Raw genomic sequence first — 27,061 nt, 5'->3', positions numbered from 1 at the left:
TTTTTTACAATCACTTTGGCACTCATTTCAGAACCTTGATGTCATTTTTCAAAACTCTAGACACTAAACTCACACCCGATGATCAAAATGCACATTATTCAATTGCTTGGATACAATACACATCAACCTCAGATCATTTGTTCATTGAACTAAAATGATACAACTTAACGTCAAAGTATTACCATTTCAAAATGCAATTCACACATTACATCTGAGATCACTGTCTATTCATTTCATTACAAAGATCTAACTATCAATTGATACAGCTGCTCAAAATGATAAGTGACTGTTGCATTACTCTTAATTCATAGTTTTATGGAAACTGACGAACAGTATTCCATGTTTCGATCATGAAAGTTTCAGGATAATGAGATCCATTGACACCAATAACCGAGGAGCATGAACCAGTTGGACTACATTATCTATGGATGTAATATTTCATCATCATTCATCATCATGTAGCACTTTTCCACACCATGTTTTCAGTGTGGAAGGAAAGTTAGAAATTCTTTCTCTAATACCTGTTTTTCTCTCTTGTATACTTAAGAAAGATAAGGTCAAGCTAGAAGGTCAGGCCAGAAGGTAGTTTGATTTCTGCTTGTTATTTACGATGAGAATCTTGGAGACAATGTCAAACAGTATGATTGAAGTGCCTGCTCCCTAATCCATGTGTTGATCTATGAACTCTGTCCTATAATGATATAAATTCTGCTTAGCTAACTTTTAAGATAACATAGTAATGACTTTCTGATTATAACCAGCTCTTTGATTTTTGTGTATAAAAGCTCTGACTGTTAAAATGAAGGCAGAGCGACTTTGGGATCTTCTTGAGTCACTGTTCCTCTCCACGCTGCATGTATTAAAGGCATTGCAACTAACGCTCCAACCTGGTTGAAGATGATTGTTCTTCCACATCAGATTTGACATTACTGTATGTATGTAGGTCATCCAGGTCACAATAGAGGTCAAGCAGTGGGAGGAGGAAGACGTGGTGGTCAAAGGAATGGAAGGGGACATGCACCCCTTCTGAGAGGTGGTCGTGGGCCTCGTCATAGAGGAGGGCTTAGGCCTCACCAGAGAGGCAGCCATGGGCCTCATTTGAGAGGTGTTGGGGGAACGTGGTAGAGGACAAGGCCACGGACCAGACAGCGGCAGCAACAGCAAATAGTGTCCAGTGAAATCCGAGAAATAGTTGTAGAACATGTTGTAAATCATGGCATGACCATGACTGAGGCAGCTACAATGATTCAATCAAACCTCAGAATCAACTCAGGATCAACTGTGGCCTCAATCATCAGAAATGTCCGTACTGAGAAGCGGCAAGTCTTCAGCATGCACTAAACATTAGGCTACTCTCAATTGTCAAATGACTGTATACTGCATACCAATGTGTAGCACAGAGTATAGTGTGCCTTTTGAAAGAAATGCAGACAGAGTGAAGCAGCTGATGACTGAGTATGTTCAGGTATGTTCAGTTTCAAGATGCCTCTTGTGAAAAATGGTTGTGAGAACCTGAACCTGAACACAGGGCTGATGGAAATTTAGAAGTACAGTAATCAATCCTTTGTTTTGCTTTTTACACTAAGCCAGGTGAGGAACACTGCAGTTGACATTTTACTGTAGTTTTGTTCGTTTTTGTAGCTAATTATTTTTGCATGGATTCAAAGAAACCTATGGTGTGATTTGATTGTATTGCATCAATACATTTCAGATTTTGTTCAATGATTCCACTGTGTCTGTAGTATTCTCTCTACTAGTCCTTTTACAGTGATGTATTTATGTGTAGTACCATAATGAAACATGTATCACATATTTTGTACTACAATATTTAATGATTGTACGAACAACTACACAGTGAAACTATCGGTATCTTCTGTGTTACTATGTTACTATGGTATTTCATGATAAATGAGTTATTTGAACCAACAAGTCTGCAAGTGCTAGGTTTCTTTAAAGATATGAATGCACAATGCAATGTTTTGAACATTGGACAGCCTGTGTTACAAGTGATGACCGTTTTGAGTTTTGTGTCTAGAGTTTTGAAAAATGACATCAAGGTTCTGAAATTAGTGACAAAGTGATTGTAAAAAACTGTATATTCATCCTATTTAATGTGCTCTTTTAAAATGTACTTTTCTTTTTTATGTTGCCATTTCTGTTCTACCAATGTTTCAGTTGTTAGCCAAAGATTGACAGAGTACATCTCATACACACAGGCCAGACAGCAAAGATTTCTTTTTGAAATTCAATTACAAATGCTGCATGAACTCATCAATACGATTAGAGCTCCTGAAAGCAATATAACTAACTCACTCTACAGCATCTCATTAGCAGTGAAAAGAAACCAAGAAAGTTGGGACAGTCGACTGTTTACCACTATGTAACATCACCTTTTCTTTTAATAACACTTATTAAGCACTTGGGCACTGAAGACACCACTTGGTTAAGTTTAGCAAGCGGGATTTTCCCCCATTCATCCATTATGCATTTCCTCAGCTGCGCAACTGCACAGGGCCTTCGTTGTCTTAATTTGCACTTCATAGTGCGCCACACATTCTCAATTCGGAGACAGGTCAGGACTGCAGGCAGGCCATGCTAGCACCCGCACTCTCTGCCTATGCAACCATGCGCTTGAAATCTGGGCAGAATGTGGTTTGGCGTTATCCTGCTGAAAAATGCAGGTACGTCCCTGGAAAAGACGATGTCTGGATGGCAGCATATGTTGCTCCAAAATGTGTACATCTCTTTCTGCAAAAATGGTGCCCTCACAGATGTGCGAGTTACATGACAGACACTCATACACACTGTCACACCCATACACACACAAACACACACTTTCACAGACAGACACACGCACACACACACACACACACACACACTTTCACAGACAGACAGACACACACACTTTCACACACAATCACTTTCACAGACAGACACACACACACACTTTCACACAGAGACAGACACACACACACTTACATACATACATACATACATACATACAGTGAGGGAAAAAAGTATTTGATCCCCTGCTGATTTTGTACGTTTGCCCACTGACAAAGAAATGATCAGTCTATAATTTTAATGGTAGGTGTATTTTAGCAGTGAGAGACAGAATAACAACAAGAAAATCCAGAAAAACGCATTTCAAAAAAGTTATAAATTGATTTGCATGTTAATGAGGGAAATAAGTATTTGATCCCCTATCAATCAGCAAGATTTCTGGCTCCCAGGTGTCTTTCATACAGGTAACGAGCTGAGATTAGGAGCACTCTCTTAAAGGGAGTGCTCCTAATCTCAGCTCGTTACCTGTATAAAAGACACTTGTCCACAGAAGCAATCAATCAATCAGATTCCAAACTCTCCACCATGGCCAAAGAGCTGTCCAAGGATGTCAGGGACAAGATTGTAGACCTACACAAGGCTGGAATGGGCTACAAGACCATCACCAAGCAGCTTGGTGAGAAGGTGACAACAGTTGGTGCGATTATTCGCAAATGGAAGAAACACAAAATAACTGTCAGTCTCCCTCAGTCTGGGGCTCCATGCAAGATCTCACCTCGTGGAGTTTCAATGATCATGAGAACGGTGAGGAATCAGCCCAGAACTACATGGGAGGATCTTGTTAATGATCTCAAGGTAGCTGGGACCATAGTCACCAAGAAAACAATTGGTAACACACTATGCCGTGAAGGACTGAAATCCTGCAGCGCCCGCAAGGTCCCCCTGCTCAAGAAAGCACATGTACAGACCCGTCTGAAGTTTGCCAATGAACATCTGAATGATTCAGAGGAGAACTGGGTGAAAGTGGTCTCAGATGAGACCAAAATCAAGCTCTTTGCCATCAACTCAACTCGCCGTGTTTGGAGGAGGAGGAATGACCCCAAGAACACCATTCCCACCATCAAACATGGAGGTGGAAACATTATGCTTTGGGGCTGTTTTTCTGCTAAGGGGACAGGACAACTGCACCGCATCAAAGGGACGATGGACGGGGCCATGTACCGTCAAATCATGGGTGAGAACCTCCTTCCCTAAGCCAGGGCATTGAAAATGGGTCAAATACTTATTTCCCTCATTAACATGCAAATCAATTTATAACTTTTTTGAAATGCATTTTTCTGGATTTTCTTGTTGTTATTATGTCTCTCACTGCTAAAATACACCTACCATTAAAATTATAGACTGATCATTTCTTTGTCAGTGGGCAAACGTACAAAATCAGCAGGGGATCAATTACTTTTTTCCCCCACTGTACATACATATATATGGAAAAGAAACATTACAAGTATAAATCACAATAAGATGTAATAAAGTACAGATAAACAAAGTGTAATAAAATGTGATCTGTTTGAAAATGCAGGGACGTCACTGGAAAAGATGATGTCTGGATGGCAGCATATGTTGCTCCAAAATGTGTACATCTCTTCTGCAAAAATGGTGCCCTCACAGATGTGCGAGTTACATGACAGACAGACAGACAGACACTCACACACACTGTCACACCCACACACACACTTTCACAGAGAGACATATACACACACACACACACACACACACACACACACACTTTCACACAGAGACAGGCACACACACGTACAGACACACACACTAACTTTCACACAGAGACAGACACACACACACACACACACATACATACATACATATGGAAAAGAAACAATACTTTTATAAATCACAATAAGATGTAATAAAGTACAGAAAAACTAAATGTAAGAAAATGTGATCTTTAATACACACAAATATGTATGGCTGGTCGGATGCGTCTTGGACTCGGGTTCCTCTTCATTACGTATAACGCTTTTGCCTTTTGCTAAAGCTTTCCGTGGAGGGGATCGTGGGTGAGTTTGTACCATTCTTGGGGGGCTCTGCCTTGTTGGGGCGGAGCTGTGATCCAGGTGAACAGCAGATCGGGCATAGGTGGGCATGTGGGCAGAGGAGTAGGAAGGCCGGTCAAGCAAATAAGCTTGCTAAGGTACGCAGCAGCAGCAAGCAGCCCCCCCATCCAGCCAGCCAGCCAGTCTGGCTGGCAGTGACTGAGTGGTTGACAGACGGCAAGCAACGGAATGTACGTGCTCTGTGATGTCATAGCAGTCAGCTGAGAGAGGCTCGTGATGTCATCGCTGAGCTGGCTGGCTGGCTGGCTCTGTGTGTGTGTGTGTCTGTGTCTGTCTGTTTTTCTGTTTGTCAGTCTGTCTGTCTGTCTCTCTCTCTCTCTCTCTCTCTCTCTCTCTCTCTCTCTCTCCCTCTCAATTCAATTCATTTGTATTGTCAAAGCAATTGGACATACATACATACATACATACATATATGTAGCGTAAGGTACACTTATACATTTCAATTAAAGAAGTGAATTCATAGTATGACCTTATCACGAATCCTGGAGTCTTGTAGAACTCAATTTCTGTAATAATTGGACGCAGACACCAATTCCAAAGATATAAATTGTCAAATTTATTTAAAAACAAAGACTAAATGTAGCACTACACTAATTATACAAAAGGGAAAAACTAATTAAAATTCAACTCTAGATCAACAAATCAAAGACAAATCACTTCCGTGACCAAATCAAAGACCATGGGATCCCATAGGATAACACACAAATCGTTAAACAAAAAAGGTTATAAACACATTGACTACAATACCGGTTAGTAATTCTAGGAATCACTAAGAAACAGTTGAAAGTGCTAAATTGCAGTTTCAGAAGATGAAAAAAAACTGTAACAGATGGGATATGTAGTACTTTATGCTCGAGTGGTCTATGCGATTACACCCTGTTGGTGTTATTAAGAACGCCAAGTACCAGAATGCAGAGCGGGACTGTTTTTTGTGCCGTGACTTGTCGGGGGAAAAAGGCGCAGAAAAAACGGACGAGAAGGTGAAGGTAGTATGGCGGTGATGCACGCGTTGGTGAAGTGGGAAAGCGGGGTCGACAAAGACTCTTACAGCGTGATTCCCACTGCTTGCTTTCGCAATTTTGATTTATTCAGCATTGCTGATGATGACGAAGAGACGACTCGAAACTTCAGAGCAGAGTGGAGAGACACGAACAAACCTCCAAAAGGTGGATGGCCTGTCCATGAAGCGCAGATCATTATGACTGGTAACAATGTTTATTTAAAAAAAAAACATTAAAGTCTTTACATGCTATTTGATATATACAATCACAGTATATTTGAAATGAATGTTTAAGTTATTAATGTGTTGTACTTCTAACATACTCTTATAACATGGTAGGTGGTGGTGAGGGCGCTAAAAACTCGTCATACTTGACTGGCATTTGTAAGAACGATTTATTGTGTGTTGTGCTTTACAATAAAATCCCCCAAATCACAAAATAAATTAAACCAGATATAATTTAACTTCAGTTTTGATTCAGTGTTGGCTGTTCATCTTAATTTGTATGGTCAAAGCACAGTATTTTTATGACAAATAAATATAATCCCCAAATATCTGTGGACATAATGCAGGGTTTTATTTATTTTATTTTTATTTTAGGAAAAGAAGGCGAACTAAGAAGAAAACTTAATGACCTAACAAAAATTCCCTGTCCTAAAATGAAGAGAGTACCTAAACCAAACAAAAAACTTCAAATTTCAGATGATAGTGACCTTGATGAACCACAGTTACCGGTGAGATAATTACTGCAAATATTAAATAAATGTATTGCAGGATTGTTTTTTTTTAATCATATTCATATATATATATATTTTCATTTTAAACTCTTTTCCTCTCTGAATACAGCACAAAATAAGAAAGAAAACCGATGGAGCTTCAAGAATTAGATCCCGTCATATTCTACAGACATTTAAAGAGTCCAGTGAAGTTGAGCTACAGCAAAAAGTTAAGCAGCTCGAAAAGGAAAACACAAGACTTAAAAATGAAAACCAATGTCTTCGAAACCGTATGGTTGATGGTAAGTTTTTTTATTTATAGCAAATAATTCCTTACCTTGATAAATGTTATTCTTCAGTAATTTAGATTCCAGAGTAATGTATTATAGTTGATCATACTGAAGTAATCTAGAACCACAATACAGACTCTTAATGTGCACTGTCTAATAGTTTAATAATACTGATTATTAAATAAAGTTTTTCAACATAACTTCATAATCCTACATTAATGACTATATGCATTACATTAGACCTGGTAATTCTTGTATTTTATCTTTTTTATTTTTTTCGTAGCTAATGTTAATGACCCACAAAAAGGTCAGTTTGCCAATAACATAGAGCAAGTCTCTCAAGTATAATTGCAGGCATTGATGGTTTTGTTTTCACTTTGTATTAAATATATTACTAGAAATGATTATCATTTAATACTAAGGTTTTTTTCTCCAGAGATTCCAGACCTTTTGGACAATCTGAAAAAAATTGTAACAAAAGCCACATTTATCAGCAATGAAGACAAAAGTGTGTCACCATCAAGTGGTTCTGACAGCCCCACAGCAAATTGTTCTGAATCTGACAAAGAATCACCAAAACAGGTATAACACTCTTGGTCTACAATATTACAAAGACAAGGTAAAAATATATATATTGAAAACAAATATTGGTTGTAAACAATCTAATGATGCTACATTATCAGTTATATTCATAGTTATAGTTGATAATAAGAATGTAATTGAATTATGGGTGTCACAGATTCACTGACTTTATTATGTCTGTAAATTAATAAACTTAGAATTGAGACATACTGTGGTCTTTAATAACACATTTCTGTAACAAAATCACAGCCTTACTGATAATGTATTCCACTTAACATAATATAAGAATAGTTTGGGGATAAACTTGTTTTTTATTTACCATTGTCTTTTAGGTGGAAATATTCCCAGGCACTGGAGTTTACATTGACAAACTGTCCTGGATCCTTGCAGAGAGGTGCAGCACGAATACGTCATATGCAAGAACCCTGACGGTTGCTGTCTTTGACTTTCCAACATTATTAAAGAGCAATCTTCGTGGTGGTGGCAGCAAGAGAGATCCAACTTCGGAGAAAAAGACACCTCTGGATCGCTTAAAGGTGGAAGCCATATATGGTATGTAAATGCTGTTGTACAAAATTTCTAACTCTCCTTTTTAACTGTATAGAACACAAAGGGTTAGCATTTGAAATGTTCCTTTGGCCTTTGTTTTAGTTTCAGAGACTAGAGTTAATTTATTAATAAATAATAATACCTTACATGTAGCAGCTGGAAAGATCCCAAAGTGCTCTACAGACTCACTTCACCCACCACCCTCTGGGGTGCAGCCATTTTGTACCAGCAGATTACTACACAGCAGTAAAGGTGGAGTCATAACAAATTTGTTAGACCTGATTGAGGGAAGCCTGACTTAGAATTCAGCCACGTCACTCTTTCAACAACACCTTGTAAATCACCTTGGATTAATGCTTCAGACATATTAATACATAATAATAATGAATAGTGCCATGGGATCCTTGACAATATAAACTTTCATGTCTCATTTAAATTTGACTTTTGAGCAAATACTTCACATTTCAGTCCAGTTGTGCCACATCAATGTAATGCTTAAGCAAGGTATTAATGGAGAAAAGACTGCCTTTGCATAGCTGCTTCGCCAAGTACAGATTTTACTATGAACTAGTGTAAGACAAGTTTAAGAGCATACACCAAAACGTTTAAATACACCCACACACAAAAATGTTGATTTACTGTGGCAATATGTAACTAATGAACCCTTCTCAAAGATATGTGGTATGTTTATTAAAAGATTTTTATATATCTATGTGCAAGTCATTAAATCTATGTGATACATGTTTTTTAGGGGCTACCTTGAAAAAAATGCCCAGTACCCCAAAGAGTGTAATTGGTGGTGCAATTAACAGCAAGATAAATGAACTACGACACAGAATGAAACCAGAGTGAAGATTTGAAGAACCAGATCTGTATTTTTTGTTTTGTTTTCAACAGGGTTGGGGTCAATTCCAATTCAATTTTTAATTCCCTTTTCAATTCAATTCCAATAAAGAATATTATGTGAATGCAAAAAGTAATTGCAATTTTGAATTGATTTGTAGGAGGAATTGGAATTGAAAAACAGGAATTGACCCCAACCATGGTTTTCAGTGAGTGTTGTACAAATTGATAGGTCAGGGTTTCTGTAAAAACTTAATAGAGGCCAGCAGGCGTGCACGATCTGGGAAAAACTGCTCCACTACAACAGACCTCTTTCCCTTCGTTTTCTCTAAAAACCTCCTGATATCCTTCACTGCAGCTCTGACTCACCGAGGACGAGGAGGCGAGAGAGGAATCCGTGAAGCCGCCCTCACTGTCACTCCGAGCCGCGATGCTCCAGCGTGTAGCCGGACCTTTCCCCACCAAGCCGCTCGCTACCCCAGCTTCACTACTGTGCCACCACTTCTTTTACTGCCACTATTTACCAACACCGTCCGTGCTCCCTCCCAGCACCTTCTTAGTGCGTTTTTTCCACCCGGCGCCTCGGCTTGTACCGCCGAGCCTGGCCCTGCCTCCTCCTCGGCTACACCCTGTGTGTCTGTCCGCCCGTCTGCTGGCTGCTGAGGTTGTTCCTCGTCACTAACCAGCGCCCCGTGCACCGCCTCAACACCATCTCCCCCCGGCGTCTCGGTCGTCACTATCCCCCGCTGCCTCGACCCCGTCCCCCAGCTGTGCGTCATCGCCTCCGGGCAGCTCTTCCCCCGTCACGGCATCAGTGGTACCATCGGTCCGACCGGCGACTGTCTCCTCCGCCGGGGCTCGATCTCTGTCTGCCCGCTGCATCTGTGGCTGCGGGCCGGTGTCTCTATTCCTCCCCGCGTCGCCCCGCTCCTCCTCCCGCTCCCTGTCCTGCTCGGGACAGTTCCTCACGACATGCCCCTCGCTCCCACACCTGAAACACTTCATGGACTCCGAAGTAGCGAACACGACGTAGTCGGTATTGTCGATCTTAAATTTAAAAATGACATTAAGATCCTCATTGATGTTATTGAGGATCATATACAGCTGCCTTCGGAAGGACACGACGTGTTTCAGTTGCGGGGCTTTGCAGCCCAGCGGGACCCTCTTAATGCCGGACATCAGCTGCCCGAGCCGGTGCGGATGAACGGAGGGACGTTAGACAGCGTTACCTTCCGGGCAGGAGCAGCGAGCGGCAACACCGGGGTGAAAGTGTCGTCTAACACTGTGCCATTAGCCACTAGCTGATTGAGCAGATCAGTGGTTTTTAAGAAGATAACAATGGCAGCAGACTTGATATTTTCACACCCTGCTACCTCCCCAACCGCTAACACACACTGCTCTAGGGGGCAGAACTGCACCGGAGCGATCTTGACTCCATGGCGTCGGGTCAGTTTTTCAAAAGACGCATTCAGGGGGTCCGACCCCCCGACCCGGGAAGAACTACCGGTACTCCCCCCTCCCCTCCCCTGTTCCCCCACAATAAGAAAAGCACTGAAAACAGAAGACAAAATAAACAAACTGAAAAAAGTAAAGCAACAAAAAAACGCAGCCAAAGGACAGAGCTCTCAGCAGCACTCCCGCTCACTGCAGACCCCTCCCACACACTCCCAGCTGAGAGAGAGAGAGAGAGAGAGAGAGAGAGTTAGTGTCTGTCTGTCTCTCTCTCTCTCTCTCTGTAGATGCATCATAGGGAACATATGTAACAATCTCTCTTTTTGTTTACCAAAAATGAGAATGAACGTATTTCAAGTGGGTGTTGCCTTGGTTGGAAACGTTTTAAGATTATTTATGAAGTGTAAAGTGGATTTGTCTCAGTTCTCCGTAGTTTTCAATGTATGTGCCATTCAGTAGCGTTCATGTTACAGATGTGCCCTATGCAGTGGTAGGGTCAATAAAATGTCAGTAAAACTTTATTTTAGCAATTATGGAGGGGAAGAACTGCAAATAGCGGGTCCCCACTAATTATCTAACTTACCAACAACGTTTCAAATTAGGTCTTGCGAAGCTGCCAAATAATGCTGTATAATCGTATGTGTCTTCATACACCGGCTGCTATAGTCTGATAGCTTTGATTATATATACATATTTTCTCGTGAACCACAAATGCTATTTGCTTGATTTTTACAGAGTATGTTATAAATACCATTGTTATGAAGCCTGACAAATTGTATGCTGTAATTATGAATATTTTCAAATCATTTGTTTGTTTTTCCTAACATGTTACAAATGTTCCCTATGTGAAAGATGCATTATATCTTAATAACGTCTAAACAATTAAAGATATACAGATTATTATTTTCGGTAAAGTTATAACACATTGCTATTAACTATGTGTGTCAGTAAAAGTTTAAAAAATCCTAACAATTTTTTATTGATCCTGCAAAATAAGTGTTTAGGGAACATTTGTAACATAGTTAGGGTTAGCCACTGGGTAAGGGTTACATCTTCAGCAGTAAGTTTATTCATGTTAATTATTCTCATCAATGTTAAAGAACAATAAGTTCTATCATGTGTGTCGATAAAATGCTGATATTCCATAACGTTTGCTTGTGTATTCTGCAAAACACATATTTAGGGAACATTTGTAACATTAGGGTTACGATTTGCCATAGACGCGGAATGAGTTTGATTGTGATGTTAAATGGGGTTTAAAGACGCAGTCGCCTCAGTGCTGATTACTATTGCTGTGTTTCTCCACTTCTACTCCATGCTTGGGAACGCCCACATCCAGTGACGTCAAAACCGGTGGAAAAGCGGGCCGGTTCAAAAAAGATCAGCTGGATCCCAGGCCGAGCAGCAGCTCCGGCTCCAGCACCGGCACCATGTCGCTGGAAAAGCGCTAAGTGAGCTCACAGTGAGCTCAGTGTAATGTCTGCTCTGGTGAGCTCACAGTGTGACCTAGTCGTGAGTTCACGTCTTCACTGGGTAGTCCTTGACAACTTAATTGACTCAATTCTTGGGCTTAATTGGTCAAAATGACCATTGGTTGAAGGTACTCAGGGACTGATGTGTAGAGAGACTTATTAAACCTGCAGGATTGTGGTTTTCCCAGAACAGAATTAACCAGTGTAGCGTTATGTTGGGTGTATTCTGATAAGAGCATTTTAGCTCTGAGCTGAAGCACTGATCTAAAGAAGACCTCTCCCCCCCAAATTTATCAGATTTCCTTAACTCATCAGCATGTGAACTGGTTTACATCAAAGTGACAGTCTTGGGAGGATGGCACCGAGAATGGGCCAAATAGCTTGGAATCCCTGCTGTGAGATGTCTGGGGAAGGGGGCCTGTAGGAAATAAAAACTCTTTGAAATGGACGAGAGCCGAAATCCCGACACAGAGCTACGAACCCGTGCCAACCGGCATTTCCAAAAGATGGCATGGATTGACATCAGTCATAAATCAAGCCCCCCTCCAATAGGACACTGGGGGCTGAAACCGAAATCCAATCTCACAAACTAAAGAACCAATCACCTATTGATCTGACAGGCCTATAAAGGATAACGCACGGCATCTCTATCTCTCTCTCACCTAAACCAGTAACTCGCTGCCACAGCTGAACTTGTATCTCTGTTGCCAGAACCGGAACCAGAAACCAACTAAGTCTTTGCCAGCAACAGAAGGGTTAAACTGGGAGAAGGAGATTGAGCCGTAGGAAGAATTCTTTTAAAGGACTTTATTAAATAAAGAACTTTACAGACTGCACATGCCCACCTGTGCCCAGCCATCCAGCTGGACAATTGACTAAGTCGACTGAATACGAAAGTCATTTATATAGCTATTTGAGTCTTAAGAAACTTGACCCTTGGAACGAACAGGGCCCTGCTTTCCTCAAAGACTTTGTCTTCAAGTTTGTGGTTAAAATACTTAATTTAATCCCTGTATTGTATGGAATAATAATAACAACTGTAAAACATAAGAGAAGGGCCTAATAATAAACACAATACACAATAGACTAGAACCCTTAGAATATAATAATACGAACATCTTCATGATTAGTATGATTGTACTTTGGATAATATATTAATGCAAGTTGATAACATATTTTACAGAAAATGGGTTTTAGGAATTGTGACCAAAAAACTAAAATAATTGCTTCAGGGACCACTGCTCCTTTTATCAAGACCAATGTATAGCCCACTTTTCTTTTAAATTATGTTTAAAACAAAATTGAAGAAGCAGTGGTTAGTTCTGAATCAAACATATTGACCCCCTCACTCAATCTGTAAGTCCTGCAGCAAACATTGGAATATGCATAGATATTTGCACAGACTGGTATAAATGTCCCTTATAACTAACCAAATGCCATTTTTGTTGTTTGAAAAGTGCCCAACATCTTACCAGTATGTCCTTTTAGTATGTCACAAAGGTTCCCTAAGGCACAGAAACTTAGAATACAGAGCAAACACAAGTTTCAACCATTGAAATACTTACTAATTTGATTGTTTCACGGACATCAATATCTGGACAATCATAAATATCAAGACTGGCCGTTTCTGGTGCACCTCCAAGCAGCACATGGATCATTGCAGGACTTCCGATATGGAGGGAATTAAGTGGTCAGGTTCTCCTTCAAATAACAATGTTTTATCAGTGATTCCTGAGGAGGGAGGAAATCAAATAAGAATACACATCAAATCACATATATATATATATATATATATATATATATATATACAGTGAGGGAAAAAAGTATTTGATCCCCTGCTGATTTAGTATGTTTGCCCACTCACAAAGAAATGATCAGTCTATAATTGTAATGGTAGGTGTATTTTAACAGTGAGAGACAGAATAACAACAAAAAAATCAAGAAAAACGCATTTCAAAAAAGTTATACATTGATTTGCATGTTAATGAGGGAAATAAGTATTTGACCCCTTCGACTTAGTACTTGGTGGCAAAACCCTTGTTGGCAATCACAGAGGTCAGACGTTTCTTGTAGTTGGCCACCAGGTTTGCACACATCTCAGGAGGGATTTTGTCCCACTCCTCTTTGCAGATCCTCTCCAAGTCATTAAGGTTTCGAGGCTGACGTTTGGCAACTCGAACCTTCAGCTCCCTCCACAGATTTTCTATGGGATTAAGGTCTGGAGACTGGCTCTCACCCAAGATTTGACGCTACATGGCCCCGTCAATCGTCCCTTTGATGTGGTGCAGTTGTCCTGTCCCCTTAGCAGAAAAACACCCCCAAAGCATAATGTTTCCACCTCCATGTTTGACGGTGGGGATGGTGTTCTTGGGGTCATAGGCAGCATTCCTCCTCCTCCAAACACGGCGAGTTGAGTTGATGCCAAAGAGCTCGATTTTGATCCCCTCTGACCACAACACTTTCACCCAGTTCTCCTCTGAATCATTCAGATGTTCATTGGCAAACTTCAGACGGGCCTCTACATGTGCTTTCTTGAGCAGGGGGACCTTGCAGGCGCTGCAGGATTTCAGTCCTTCACTGCATAGTGTTACTAATTGTTTTCTTGGTGACTATGGTCCCAGCTGCCTTGAGATCATTAACAAGATCCTCCCATGTAGTTCTGGGCTGATTCCTCACCGTTCTCATGATCACTGAAACTCCACGAGGTGAGATCTTGCATGGAGCTCCAGACCGAGGGAGACTGACAGTTATTTTGTGTTTCTTCCATTTGCGAATAATCGCACCAACTGTTGTCACCTTCTCACCAAGCTGCTTGGTGATGGTCTTGTAGCCCATTCCAGCCTTGTGTAGGTCTACAATCTTGTCCCTGACATCCTTGGACAGCTCTTTGGCCATGGTGGAGAGTTTGGAATCTGATTGATTGATTGCTTCTGTGGACAGGTGTCTTTTATACAGGTAATGAGCTGAGATTAGGAGCACTCTCTTAAAGGGAGTGCTCCTAATCTCAGCTCGTTACCTGTATAAAAGGGGACAATATTAGGTATAGATATCCTTAGAGAAGCCGGCGCACTAGTGGATGCTAATAATAATTGCATAATATGGACCAATACACACGGGAATAAAAAGAATACACAAAGATACGCAACAAATTGTGCTAGTATCTCACTCACACCGTCAACACCTCATATATGGCCAGACACACCACTTGGACACGTATGTCAGGAATTTCCTGATGTTTGGGCAACACATAAACTAGATTGTGGTCTGGCACAAATTGAACCTATAGTAATCCCAGGTCCAGTACACAAAGCACATAAACAGTATCCTATTAAACCAGAAGCTTTTACAGCAGTTCAGACAATTATTCAAACATTGCAAAATGAAGGAATAATACGCGAAACGCATTCAACCACTAATTCTCCAATCTGGCCAGTGGCAAAACCAGACGGCTCATGGTGACTCACAATTGATTACACACAATTGAATAAAGTTACACCCCGGTTACACCCGATTGTAGCCAATCCCAACACTATATTAAATGATTTGAAACCTGAACACTCTATTTTTACCGTCCTGGATATTAGCAATGGATTTTGGAGCCTGCCACTCCACTCTGATTCCCAAGATAAATTTGCGTTTACTGTATGTGACAAACAGTACACATGGACTAGAGTGCCACAGGGATTTCACAACAGTCCGACACTCTTTCACCAGGCAATGGCCAAGACCTTAGAAGGAATGGATCTGACACCCTGGAATAGTTTAATCATCCAGTACGTGGATGATCTTTTGATTGCGTCTCCTGATGAGTCCTCGGTGTCTTACAAAAGGCAGGATTTAAAGCAAGCCCTAAGAAAGCACAAATAGGCTTAACTAAGGTTCAATATCTCGGACACAACATTTCACAAGGACAAAAATCTATGACGCATAATAGGCAAGAAGCCATTCTAAATATGCCAAAACCACATAATGTTAGGGCTGTGCGTAAAGTTATGGGGCTCCTTAATGATTGTCGCACTTTCATCCCTAATTTCACACAAGCCACAGGTCCAATACAGGCGTTAATCAAAGGGAGCCCGGCTCCCTTGGACCCCATAGACTGGGGACATGAACAGGAAATAGCCTATCGTGTAATAAAACAGGCTCTCAGCAATGCCCCCGCCCTCGGGTTACCAGATCATATTAAACCATTTCACCTCTACTGTTCCCAAGATGGGATCTATTATACAGCAGTTCCGACACGTCCCGTCGCCTATTACTCCACAAAGCAACCTACGGTAGCAGCAGGCATGCATCGCTGTATGGCAGCAGTAGACTGCGCCTCTTGGGCAGTGCAGGCATGCGATTCGATTGTAATGAACACACAGTTGATTCTGCACACAGGACACACGTTAGTTGAATTATTACACACCGGCAAATTGCGTTCAGTCTCCGATAGTAGACGAGCTAGATGGGAAGCTGTTTTGCTCCCCAGAGATAAATCCATACAAATAATAAAAGACACACGAGTAAACCCAGCAGATGGGATGTTAGGGGAGGGAGAAGAGCATACATGCTCTGAGCTGGTTCTCCAGGAGGACCACAGTCGCTTCCTAGAAAACCCCCTCACAGACCCTGACTTGGAACTATATGTTGATGGATCCAGGAAAATAAAAGATGGAATTCCCCACACTGGGTGGGCGGTGGTATTGGATGATAGCACCGTCGTAAAAACAGGATCCCTGCCAGGACACTGTTCAGCCCAAGTGGCAGAACTCGTGGCGCTGACTGAGTCATTAAAAATAGCGAAAGACATTAAAGTTAACATTTTCACTGACAGTCACTATGCATTTGGAGTAGTACACGACTATATGGCAACCTGGGAACGTAGAGGGTTTATAACAACAGCAGGAGAAGTAATCAAAAATTATGAGTATGTCCTTAGTTGAATCATGGACAGATAACAAATGTATCCAAATGACACGCACCTATGCAAATGCCCTTAATAAAACAAAATGTTGGGTTTGTTCCCACATTCCACACGACACTAAGAAAGGGGTTCCAATGATCCCCATTCCAATTCCAGGATTTTCTGATTATTCACAACTTAGAGTTGCCTCTAATGTACGGTATGCATATGATTATGCCTTAGGCATCACAGGAGAATGGTACTTTAGACCGAAGATGGATCAGAATAATCAAAGCAACTACAAAGATACACCAGTCCTCCGGAGGAAAAACCCTCTGGGGATGGCTTGCTGATACCTTTGGTAATCTGGGTATGATTGTGTTACATGGATTGATATCGGTAGTTACTATTCTGCTATGTCTGTATGTTTCTTTTTTATGTCTTAAATACACTGTTCAAAGAGCATCTCAACAACTTTGTAAACCTCATAATGTATCTACTATGGTTACAGCTGCAATTAAAACACCCTCGTTGGCAGACTTTCTCTAAATTTCTACTAAACGACACCGTCCCTCACTCGGGAGGAGCAAAACTCACACACCCATTGACACAAATCTTATTCTATCCCCTTGGTTCTGGAGGCTCCATGTGACTGAGGACAAATGGATTTAGTATCAAAGGCAATAAACCTCATGACTCAAGGAAAACCAAAGGATGCATTGGAAAGATACTATTACAAAGGTCACTCTGCTCCATGAGACACCTTCAGGACATTCTGTACATTCACATTTAGGGACACACACTTATCGCTCTCCCAGACAGCAGGGACACCCTTACACTCGCCGTACACACATATACACCCCACGGGGAAGGGTTGGGATGAAGGAGCTGAAAACGCAGCGTCAAATCTTCCTAACCCCTAAGGGGATTTGCTTGTAACTGACAAACATAACTTTTTGGCTTCTTTCTGCTTTGCTCTATTGCCAAACAGCAGAGAATGAAGACTCTGTATAGGAAGTTGAAGAAAGTGTTTTGTGATAACTATATCATGTTTTATATTAATACTAGCATTAGAAGTAGTTTGTATACAGACTGAGCAGATTAGATTTAGCAGCACAAGTAAAGGGTCAACAAGGTTGGTTTGTTAGAAACTCCTGTCAGTAATGAAAGATCACACAGTGCCGAAATAGCCTACAGATGTCTGCTGAGAATTTGTTTATGACTTAATCGTTTCTCCAGATAGGCAGGAATTGTTTCTGTTAACGAGCGATTGACACTAGGTAAATGACGACCGTGGGATCGCATCTTCCTAGTGCACATCAAAGACGGACATCTGCTTTGGATCCATCACCTCTTCACGGGAGGACAGATCATAAAACGGACCCGGACCTGTATCTTCTGATTGGATGAACGGCCATAAGATGTTACGTCATTTTCCTATAAAGCTGCACTCATGTTGGTAAACATTAAGTTCTCACTGAAGGAATTATTCCTGACGTGGGGCTTCCGAGCGGCTCGATTAAAGTTCTATTTGCTTTATCTCCACGATTTCTCCACTTATTTCCCACACGGTTCTACACCATATAATCACAGTTTAAACGATATTAAATCAAATCGCAGCCAATCAGCTTTTCTTCATTTTGAAATCATTTAATGAGAGCATTACATTTATTTTGGTAAGACTAAATTAGAATGCATATTTCCTGTAACCAACTAAACACATTTATACATTTTGCTACAAGTAAGACTTTAAAAATAGATCATGTAGTACTGTATACCCGCTGCTACAGCCATCACTGTGATTCTCTCTCCGTCACAAAAGAGGCACGTCATCAGGGGCCCAGTTGATAAGGACAGTACAGGAACCTAAAACATGCACTGCAGCAGTCACATGATTCACAGCAAAAAAAATGTTACAATACAGCTTCATGTGAAACCCTCAAAACCCAGCACAGAAGACTGGTGAATAATCATGTACTGGCACTAGGAAACACATGAAAACGAAAAACAATAAGCTCGTACCTTATCCATATTAAGATCTCTTTGTAGTGGCCTTACATAGATCATGGCAGAGCCAATGTGGATTTCTGGGTCCCTTCAATATTTCATGAGTACCCCTCATCAGGGCAAGGAATAACATCCAAGATCCTGAAATCTTCATGAGTTCAAATCCAGCCTCTCACCCAGTTTAGGATACGATTCCAAGAACTGATTTCTGAATCCTTCACAACTGCGCTCACATCCTGACATGAAATACAACTCAAATGTGAATCTAATGAACATCTTACTCACTAATAGACAACCTTGGATTCACAATAGGTTTCTATTCTTTTCATTTGTATAGCATGTGCACGTAGAACAAGCGAATGGATCACAAACGGGCAAATATTCCCGATCTGAATTCCACACATTTCATTAGGAGAGGCATCTGAAAGGATTTGGGGAGCTTTCAAATTGTAATAGTTGATGATATTTCAGTAGCACAGGACAGTGCTTTAATAAAACGTCTAAAATATCCAAGGTACATATAACATTACATGTCACTCATATAGCTTGTTATAGTCTTGTTTTCCCAATGTTTCTTGTGCTGTGCAGTATATGTACAACTAAATAACACTTTATAAGATCTGTCTTCTAGATGTTTTACGGTGCTGCTCCGGTGGCGCTGCGGGTTAAACGCCCAGAGCATCAGAGCGGCGGTGTCGGAGCAGCACTGGGCCCCCAAACAGCGCGGCTCTAAACCTACATAGAGCCAAACATTTTAACCTTTTGACTTGTCCATTATAACCCCAATTAAATCATTAATATCATATAGAACTCTTTTAATAATCATTATTGTAATCATCGCTTCACTGCACCGGCTCTTTTCATGCTGTATTACAGCAGTGCTCTGTTCACACAATCTCTCTCTCTCTCTCTCAATTCAATTCAATTCAATTCAAGGGTGCTTTATTAGCATGACAAACAGTTTCGTAGTGTTGCCAAAGCAGTTAATATTATATACATAAATTGAAAAATAATAAAAGGTAAGAAAAATAATGTATAAATAAAATCTTAATAGACATGTACATTTACTTTATTTATACTTAACAAGTTTACAGCTGGTGCTCCTGTATGTTTTCACAGTGAGCCCCTCAGGCTGTGGCAGGCGGCTACATATTGGGCGGCCAGGGGGGCAGTGTGTCCCTCCCCCAGGAGGATAGCTATTTGTTTTTCATGTATCAATTCAGAAAATGATTTTACAATATTTATGAATTTATTAAAGAATGTGTCCCTTATTTTGGCATATTTATTGCAGTGGAGGAGGAAGTGCATCTCTGTCTGGACCTCTCCTGTCTCGCAGTGACCACAGCGCCGCTCCTCTCTGGGCAGCCAGCTCTGCCTGTGTCGGCCTGTCTCTATGGCCAGGCTGTGGTCACTGAGCCTGTACTTGGTCAGGATGCGTCTCTGCTTCGTATCTCTGACAGTGAAGAGATACTCTGTCAGGGTGTTTTCTCTGTTTAGGGCCCGATAGCAATCCAGTTTACTTTGGGAATTTGGTTTCATTGTTCCAATGTTCCAGATAGGAGGTTTTGATTATCTTTATGATTTGGTTGACTCTAATTGGGGGCAGGTAAGCAGTGCTGACCTGAAGCTGGTCTCTGTTCGCAGTATTAGCGGGGGTCAGTGCCGTGAGCTTCAGGGCCAGCTGACTCAGGGGACTCTTTTCAGGGCTGAACTCTTGGGTTTGGAGGACCTTGTACTGCAGTGAGTCTGACTCACTTTTCTTCAGGTGCACCAGAATTGCAGTGCTCTTTTCTTTATATTAATGAGAGTTGGGTAGCGGCCTTATTCTGCCCTGCATGCGTGGTTTGGTGTGTTCTTCTTCTGATTGTGTAGAAAGCTCTTCTTGTTTTGTCTTTGAGTGCCTTCACTGCCAGGTTAAAGTCAGGGGTGCTGAGGACCATGTTGAACAATTTAAGCTCAGCCTCCTGCAGTTGTGCGCTGCTGTGTTTGAGCATCTCAGTGCTGATGCTGTCCGGGATGCAGGCTTTTCTGGGTGGAAGTGCCTGGAGCTTTTTAGATATTTCCTGTAGGGTGATTGGAGCATCAGTTGGGTTTTGATTATTTTTAATTGATTGTTCGAGTAATTTCAGTTTTTCCCTGGGTTCAATTTGTTTGTGTGTCAGATCATTTTGTTGGATATCTTTATAAAGCTTTTCAAAGTATTTTTTCCAAATGGTTCCATTTTGTATTGCCAATTCTTGTTGTTTTGTTGAATTTAAATTGTTCCACATTTCCCAGAACTGGATGTTTTTGATTGGATAGGTGCCTTAAATTTGTTCGTATTGATTTACACTCATCATCAAACCATGTCTGTGTGTGTGTGTGATTCTGGTTTATCTTTTTCTTTGTCTTTTTAAGATTTGCCATTGTGGCTGCAATTTGAAATATTTGATTGATATCATTTATGGCCAGATTTAGTCCTGAGATGTCAGGCTGATACTGAGAGGTGAGGAAAGAGTTGATGATGTTGGTTATTTCTGTAGAACTGATTGCTTTGTTAAATTCCTCTGTGCTGTTTGGAGCCCATCTGTATGTTTAATTAAGGTTGTACAGCTTACCGGGCTGTGTCTGTGTGTTGCTGGCCTGACTTCTGCTTTTCAGAATCGATTTGCAATGGTCATTTTGACCAATTAAGCCCAAGAATTGAGTCAATTAAGTTGTCAAGGACTACCCAGTGAAGACGTGAACTCACGACTAGGTCACACTGTGAGCTCACCAGAGCAGACATTACACTGAGCTCACTGTGAGCTCACTTAGCGCTTTTCCAGCGACATGGTGCCGGTGCTGGAGCCGGAGCTGCTGCTCGGCCTGGGATCCAGCTGATCTTTTTTGAACCGGCCCGCTTTTCCACCGGTTTTGACGTCACTGGATGTGGGCGTTCCCAAGCATGGAGTAGAAGTGGAGAAACACAGCAATAGTAATCAGCACTGAGGCGACTGCGTCTTTAAACCCCATTTAACATCACAATCAAACTCATTCCACGTCTATGGCAAATCGTAACCCTAATGTTACAAATGTTCCCTAAATATGTGTTTTGCAGAATACACAAGCAAACGTTATGGAATATCAGCATTTTATCGACACACATGATAGAACTTATTGTTCTTTAACATTGATGAGAATAATTAACATGAATAAACTTACTGCTGAAGATGTAACCCTTACCCAGTGGCTAACCCTAACTATGTTACAAATGTTCCCTAAACACTTATTTTGCAGGATCAATAAAAAATTGTTAGGATTTTTTAAACTTTTACTGACACACATAGTTAATAGCAATGTGTTATAACTTTACCGAAAATAATAATCTGTATATCTTTAATTGTTTAGACGTTATTAAGATATAATGCATCTTTCACATAGGGAACATTTGTAACATGTTAGGAAAAACAAACAAATGATTTGAAAATATTCATAATCATACAATTTGTCAGGCTTCATAAGAATGGTATTTATAACATACTCTGTAAAAATCAAGCAAATAGCATTTGTGGTTCACAAGAAAATATATATATATAATCAAAGCTATCAGACTATAGCAGCTGGTGTATGAAGACACATACGATTATACAGCATTATTTGGCAGCTTCGCAAGACCTAATTTGAAACGTTGTTGGTAAGTTAGATAATTAGTGGGGACCCTCTATTTGCAGTTCTTCCCCTCCATAATTGCTAAAATAAAGTTTTACTGACATTTTATTGACCCTACCACTGCATAGGGCACATCTGTAACATGAACGCTACTGAATGGCACATACATTGAAAACTACGGAGAACTGAGACAAATCCACTTTACACTTCGTAAATAATCTTAAAACGTTTCCAACCAAGGCAACACCCACTTGAAATACGTTCACTCTCATTTTTGGTAAACAAAAAGAGAGACTGTTACATATGTTCCCTATGATGCATCTACAGAGAGAGAGAGAGAGAGAGAGAGAGAGAGAGAGAGGTGCTAAGGCACATTTGTAACATAAATTAGGGAACATTTGAAACATGCTTAGGGAACATTCATAAGAACATAAGAACATAAGAACATAAGAAAGTTTACAAACGAGAGGAGGCCATTCGACCCATCATGCTCGTTTGGTGTCCATTAATATCTAAGTGATCCATGGATCCTATCCAGTCTATTTTTAAATGTTCCCAAACTTTCAGCTTCTACCACTTTCCATCTTGAATGCCTTGAAGCCCAATTTCCATTTGTGTCCCCTGGTTCGTGTGTCCCTGCTGATCTGGAAAAGCTCCTCTGGTTTGAGGAACCTTTCATGATTTTGAAGACTTGGATCAAGTCCCCACGTAATCTCCTCTGTTCCAGGGTGAAAAGGTTCAGTTCCCTCAGTCTCTCCGAGTAGGACTTTCCCTTCAGACCTGGAATAAGTCTGGTTGCTCTCCTCTGAACTGCCTCTAAAGCAGCAATATCCTTCTTGAAGTGTGGTGCCCAGAACTGTACACAGTATTCCAGATGAGGTCTAGCGCATTGTACAGTCTTAACATTACTTCCCTTGTTTTAAATTCTACACTTTTGACGATATACCCTAGCATTCTGTATGCCTTTTGTATTGCTTCCCCACATTGTTTGGATGGAGAAAGTGAATCCACATAGATTCCTAGGTCTTTCTCATGCATTACTTCATCTAGATCTGTACCTCCCATAGTGTAATTATAGTGGACATTTTTGTTTCCTGCATGTATTACCTTGCACTTGTCCACATTGAATTTCATTTGCCAGGTGTCAGCCCACAACTGAATTTATCTAAGTTCCTCTGAATAGCATGTGCTGCCAAGATTGTATCTGCTAAGCCACCTATTTTAGTATCATCTGCAAATTTGACAAGGTTGCTAAGTATCCCAGAGTCCAGATCATTAATATAGATTAGAAAAAGCAAAGGCCCTAGTACTGATCCCTGTGGAACTCCACTAACAACCTCACTCCAGTTAGAAGTGACTCCTCTAATCTGTTTCCTATACATCAACCAGTTCATAATCCATCTACTTACATGACCCTGAATGCCTACAGCTTCCAATTTGAGGATCAGTCTTTGGTGTGGAACCTTATCAAAAGCTTTTTGGAAATCTAAGTATATCATATCATATGCTTTCACGTGATCTACAGCTGCAGTTGCATGTTCAAAAAAATGTATTAAGTTAGTAAGACATGATCTGCCTCGTCTAAACCCATGTTGACTATCTCCAAGAATATGTTTTTCATTGAGATGCTCCTCTATTTTCTCCACTTTCTTGTGGATTGGTATGAAATTTGCTGTCTTCCAGTCAGTGGGAACATCCCCTGTTCTAAGTGTCATTTGGAATAATCGAGTTAGCGGCCTATACATAATTTCCCTCATTTCTTTAAGTACTGTTGGAAATATCCCATCTGGCCCAGGTGATTTGTTTGATTTTAATTCTGCTAGTCCCTTTAGTACCTCCTCCTTATTTATCCTCATCTCTCTTAGGGTTTGACTGGACTGATTGTCAACCTGTGGCATGTCATCTGTTTTTTCTTTTGTAAAAACCTCTGTGAAATACTCATTTAGAATATTTGCCACATCTTGTTCGTTTTCCAAGATACCTCCATTTTTGCCCTTTATCTGTTTCACCTCCTCCTTAATTGACCGCTTGCTGTTGTAATTTTGAAAAAAGCTCATTGCATTGGTTGTAGCTCCAAGAGCTATGTTTCTTTCTATTTCCCTCTTTGCTTTCCTGATCCCTTTCTTAAGATCTCTTTGCAGCTCAACATATTCTATGTATTTTGTTTCATCACCATCCCTTTTGTATGTGCTATACAACATTTTCTTCCTCTTTATATTTTTTTGCATGCCTCTGGTTTGTATGTATGTATGTATGTATGTATGTGTGGAAGGAAAGTTAGAAATTCTTTTCTCACAACTGTTTTTCTTTCTTGTATACTTAAGAAAGATAAGGTCAAGCTAGAAGGTCAGGACAATGTCAAACAGAATGACCTATGTGCCTGTTCCCTAATACCATGTGTAGACCTATGAACTCTGTTCTATAATGATATATGTTCTGCTTAGTTAGCCTTTAAGATAACATAGTAATGACTTTCCAGCATGTATGTATATATATATATATATATGTATGAATGTATGTATGTCCAATTGCTTTGACAATACAAATGAATTGAGAGGGAGAGAGAGAGAGAGAGAGACAGACAGACAGACTGACAAACAGAAAAACAGACACACACACAAACACACACACACACAGAGCCAGCCAGCCCGCCAGCCAGCCAGCCAGCCAGCTCAGCCATGACATCACGAGCCTCTCTCAGCTGACTGCTATGACATCACAGAGCACATACATTCCGTTGCTTGCCGTCTGTCAACCACTCAGTCACTGCCAGCCAGACTGGCTGGCTGTCTGGATGGGGGGGCTGCTTGCTGCTGCTGCGTACCTTAGCAAGCTTATTTGCTTGACCGGCCTTCCTACTCCTCTGCCCACATGCCCACCTATGCCCGATCTGCTGTTCACCTGGTCACAGCTCCGCCCCAACAAGGCAGATCCTCCCAAAAATGGTACAAACTGATCCACGTTCCCCTCCACGGAAAACTTTAGCCCAAAATAAGGGACACATTCTGTAACAACATAATGGATGCCCACCCAACCTGTGACAAAACTGAGAAAAAAGAAAAACACTCAGTCCTCCTGGGGGAGGGACACACAGTCACCCTGGCTGCCCAATATGTCAGCGCCTACCACAGCCTGAGGGACACAGTGACACACGAGCACCGGCTGTAAATATAATGTAAATACTCGTTTGTAATGCATGTCGTTGTATTTCAAAAAAGGAATCTGGAAATAGTAAACCTATTTTCTTTATTTGTATGTATTAAAGATATTAAAGAATAAAGATTAAAGATCACATTTTATTACATTTTCTTTTTCTGTACTTGATTACATGATTCATAATTCTATTATTCATTTTCCGTGTATATGTATATATGTATGTATGTGTGTGTATATATATATATATATATATATATATATGTATATGTATGTATGTCCAATTGCTTTGACAATACAAATGAATTGAATTGAGAGGGAGAGAGAGAAATAGAGAGAGAGAGAGAGGAATATGAGCTCCTAAAAACATTTGTTTTTATACATAAGCAGATTTAATTTGTCATTTACAAATGAATATATAGCACTATAAACATACACAGAAGACATGGAATAGAAATTCAGAAGAAAAAGTATTCAAAAAATAATAATTTTAAGAAAAACACAAAAAGAAGAAAGCAGAGAGACAGTTCTGGAAGAAAAGTGAGAAAAGAAAAGCTGAAGACAAGAATTGGAGGTAAGACCTTTCACCTATAGAGACAAATTATTAAACAAAACAATATATATTAATAAAATAAATAAGCATTCTCAGTAGTTGACTCAGCCAATGAAAATGCAGAGCTCCGATTTGAATAGAGTGACAGTAGGAGAGAGCCCAACTGCCACTGAGACTGATACAAATCTATCGAACAGCAGTCTGACTGCAGAGCTGCCTTTTGAAATCCGATACCCTGAAGACATTCGCTCTGCACAGGCTAAGAAGGACTACAAACAAGCTGTGATGAGAGCATCTCCTGAGACCCTCATCCTAGACTACACCGGTAAAGGAGAAAACAGGGTCAAGAACAATCTACTGTTCTACAGCGCCTTTCACAAAACCCTGTGCCAGACATACCCCAATAACAACAAGAGGGGCATTAGCAGAGGCAGGCAGATCTCAGTGCTGGTAGAGAAAGACACAGACAGTGTGATGCTCACTTTTAATGTATACCACAACGGGACCATCATGGTGCAGGGCAGCGAGAGTAGCCTGGACCAATTATCTCTCGGCTTCCACACCTCAAAGCAGCAGACTGAGGTAGAGAAACGTGCCAGAGCCAGCCACCCTGCAGTCTGCCCCCAGCCTCACGGAGCCAGACAGTGCCCCATCTCCCACAGACTGCCCCCCTGTCTCCCCAAAACTCTCCAGCAACATTAAAACACTAAAGGAATGCCTATCAGTGCTGGAGCTGGAGTTTGCGGAGTTCAGGGACTAAAGATGCAGCACAAGGCTGAGATCCATGAGCTGAGAGCAGCAGTGAGAGACCTGGAGGAGCAGAGACAAACCCTGAGGACGGAGCTGCGCAGAGCGAGGGAGGAGCTGACCAGGACACCCCAGCACAGCCAGCCTGCAGAGCCAGCTGGAGGAGCTAAGAGAGGAGCTACACATCACTGGAGCACAGAGACTGCACTGCACTGAACCCACAACACCTCCAACCCCTGACACCTCCAACACTGATGCACCCA

General features: G+C 41.0%; 1 non-coding gene across 1 annotated transcript; it reads left to right on the top strand.

Annotated features, from left to right (window-relative positions):
* Positions 1 to 4,787: 4,787 nt before the first annotated feature.
* On the top strand, positions 4,788 to 4,902 carry LOC136762261 (U5 spliceosomal RNA). Its single transcript, XR_010820467.1, has one exon. It is a non-coding gene; the product is annotated as a U5 spliceosomal RNA (small nuclear RNA).
* Positions 4,903 to 27,061: the final 22,159 nt, after the last annotated feature.

Source organism: Amia ocellicauda, chromosome 10 (assembly GCF_036373705.1).
Source record: "Amia ocellicauda isolate fAmiCal2 chromosome 10, fAmiCal2.hap1, whole genome shotgun sequence".
NCBI lineage: Eukaryota > Metazoa > Chordata > Actinopteri > Amiiformes > Amiidae > Amia > Amia ocellicauda.
This window is presented reverse-complemented; position numbering and strand designations above follow the sequence as displayed.